General features: G+C 34.5%; 1 pseudogene; it reads left to right on the top strand.

Moving 5' to 3' along the window:
- The first annotated feature begins 573 nt into the window (after nt 1-573).
- LOC106441656 lies at nt 574-2402 on the top strand (annotated as a pseudogene).
- The last annotated feature ends 1261 nt before the right edge of the window (nt 2403-3663 follow it).

Genomic DNA, 3663 nt, shown 5'->3' with positions numbered 1-3663 from the left:
TTCATTGCCTTTAAGAATCTTCTTTAACTCCATCGACGCCCATCAAGCATAATGCCCTCATTCAATGATACTTATCCATGTAAGAGGTGGTGTTTCTCCACTTATAAATATGTAAATACTTCATCTCTTGAACATCGTCCCTACTATTCGTCGTGATAATCCCAAAAAAGTATTATATTATAGCTAATTCATCTATTCTTCTTGCCAATTCTATGGGAAGCAATATACAGAGAATCGTGAAGAGTGCATTTCAGAATAAGGAAAATGTCTGGCTCTTTATACCATTATAATTTTGTAGAGCCGTTGTGTTTGATTTTATTTTTTAGAATTGAGAATTTTGACATACATTCTACTTCAACTGACATGTTTGATTACGTTAAATTCCCAGAATCTGTATTCTGGTTTCTGGTAACATTGATAAAAAAAATTTCCGTGTGATCCTGAGTTGACCTTCATTGTTCATTGTTCTAGATAGAATGTCTGTTGTTTCTCTGTTGTTTGACATGAACCGCTTTCTTAACATACTGATTTTATTATTGTAATCAAATGTTATGTTATCTCAGGATGATAAAGATGAAGAGTGTGGGGAAAGAATTATCGAGGGGTGAATCTAATAAAGAGTACATTGTTAAGTATAAATGAGATGAAGAGACATCACAAAATGGTACTTGCTCTCAAAAGAAGAAGTTAAAGAAACCCGACAAGTATCTTGCTTGCATGCGATGCAACAACAAGGAGACCATGTTCTGTTACTAAAAAAACTTCAACGTTAACCAACCTCGCAATTTCTACGAGAAATGACATAGGTATTGGATAGCTGGTGGAACGATGAGGAACGTTCTGGTCGGTGTAGGGAGATGCAAGAACAAGAATCTGGAATATCATATAACCGTCATGAAAGCATAAAATCTGCGAAGCTATGCAGAAGGCAGCTGCAAGAACCGCTGATCTTCAACATCCTAATGGCACCAATCTCCTCACTGGTGGCTCCGATTCAGTCCTCTGTAGATCCATGGTGTCAGCTTTAAATGTTGACAGAAAAGTCAATGCTGCAGACACAAGCCACGTTGCAGAAGACAATAAATGGTTGCAGGTTAGGGTTCCTTTAAACATGTCAAATGAGGAGGCTGGCACAATCAGCATGTTACCAAAGTTCCATATGGTTTCCAGGACCACTACAAACTTAGCCAAATGCTTGAACGGTATTTCATTGACGGTTGTACTGTTTTACCCTCCTCCAGTGTACTGGCTGCCCATGAGTTTCACAGGGAAACATGGAACAGCTTCACCTCGATGTCACAACTCACATCACCATCACCATCTGGTGGGTCCGGTCTAAATTCTCCAACACTTGGTAAACATTAACCATAAGAACCATTTTTGAAGAACCGATTCCATTGGTAGAGGGAAAATCAAAGTTGAGAGATGCTTGTGGGTTTCCAAGACGATGAGGATAGATAATAATTCAGAGGAAGCCGCTAGAAGTTTGATCTGGGAAACACTAGAGTGCATAAAGAATATTCCGAATAAGGAAAAAGGTCTGGCCCTTTATACTTCTATAAATTGTTAGAGCCGTTGTGTTTGATTTCTATTTAGATCTGAGGATTTTTCTATATATTCTGCTGCAACTGACTGACATGTTTGATTACGATGGGTTTATGTAAATCATATAGTAGATCGCAAGAGTTTGAAAAAGGCAAGCAATCGTGTATGATCCAGTCTGGTACATTAAGCGAGCTCGGGAAAGGTTAATTGCTCGAGCCTCAGGATAGTGTGAGACCATTCCAGAGTCTCATTTGTGCCTTTGACGTTTAACATCACATGTTATAAAGAAGCAGATCAAGTGAGCCCGACTGAAAAGAAACCACATAAGGTTAGATGAACAGAAAATTCGCTGTTGAGACCGATAACAATTGTTCCTTTCGTCTTAATGTTGGTTAATAGTGTTGCTAATCGGAGATTAAACTTGCAAAAGCAATACATTTGACAGGCAACCGACAAAAATCAAATATGTAAAAGCAATGCTTAAAAAGTTTTATAAATATGCAAAACCAAAAGATAATATGCCATATTCATAAGACTGACAAAAGAAAAGATAGAAGGATGTATCAAATATCTTGGCATAGGTCATCATCAGACATCAGTAAAACTTAAAAGCCAAAGGCTGTAATGTACGTGGCACTTGACGAAACTGGCCACCCAAAAATATATACATATTCCATCATATATTCTTCTGCCAGTTACTCCCATCCAAGAGCGAATGAATGAATTTCGTCCAGATTGATATTGTGTAAAGGCCCCTTCCAGATTGCTGAGGATTCTTATTCTCGAGTGTGTTGTTTCTGTTTGTGTACAATATCATTCGTCTACGTTAAATTCTCAGCCAAATATGTAACAATTGAATTTTTTAAATTTGAACTACAAGTCATGATCCTATGAAGTATAAAACTTCAGCGATTTGACCAAATTTTCATTTTATACTCAGTTCACTCACTCTTTGATCTCCAATTTGAGACTGTATCAACCAGAGGGTAAATGTGCATACAAATGGGGGTGGGGGGGGGGGGGGGGGGGGGAGGGTGATATTTTACGGTCCAATTTGGAAAAGAGCAATTTGTCTCAAAAAAAAAAAATAACCTGATGGTTTCTAAATATATTAAATGATGGAATCTTTATTCAATTTAACAATATATTCTTAATATGTTTAGACTAAAAATTTACTACATATATATGAAATTATAAACTTGAAATAATATAAATTTCAAAATTTGGGACCCCATTATATAAACACTTTTATTTGATAATCACTTTACAACAAAAAAAATAGTCATTTTTATTAAGGATTAAATATTTTTAAGTGTGCATAAAAAATTTAACAAATTATTTTTCATTTGCTTACCCGCCCAGATTCACCCTAGTATATCTATGTATTATCCGATTATAGTCGTGTTTATTGTTTCCAGTACAAACTTAGTTCCTTCAAATTTTCATGTGTTATCTTTTACCACCTTTTTAGTGTATCATGTGTTTGTTAGAATTCTAATTTGGTAACCACTACAAATATGAGTATTTGAACAACATTGATTTTACTTAATTTGGTTTAATGGATCAAAAATTTAACACACTTCCACATTTCCGTTACTAACCACATTTTCTGGATACTTTGATAGTTAACATTTATATTAATATTATTACAAAGAACACACGCCAGCTGAATTTGTGTAATCTTCAATTGTATAGTGCACCCAAAAATTGTTTTAACATTGGTTTAAATAAATCTTTTTTCATATTATTGTCATTAACATTATGTCCATGTTAATTTTGAAAACATTACCATGTCATATTACATGTTAAAATATTTTAAATTGACACCGCTTCCTCACAAATATCAACATAATAGTATAATAGAATCTTCTTCTGACATATATATATATATACATGACAAATTAAATTTATCAAATCCAATTTAAAACAAGTCATAGGATTGTCATCCGGCGCCAGGCACTAATACATAATTTCACCAATATCAACTCACCACTTATGCAAATACTTTTGAATCCTACATGAATACCTAATTACCAATGTCTCCATGTATATTCAGCTAAATTTCCCTTCATCAGATGAATAGCTTTAAGTTTTAACTCATAATCAAATTTGTTTATC

The sequence above is a fragment of the Brassica napus genome, chromosome C5, assembly GCF_020379485.1.
Source record: "Brassica napus cultivar Da-Ae chromosome C5, Da-Ae, whole genome shotgun sequence".
Lineage (NCBI taxonomy): Eukaryota > Viridiplantae > Streptophyta > Magnoliopsida > Brassicales > Brassicaceae > Brassica > Brassica napus.
Note: the sequence above shows the minus strand (reverse complement) of the source record. Positions and strands in the feature narration are given on the sequence as shown.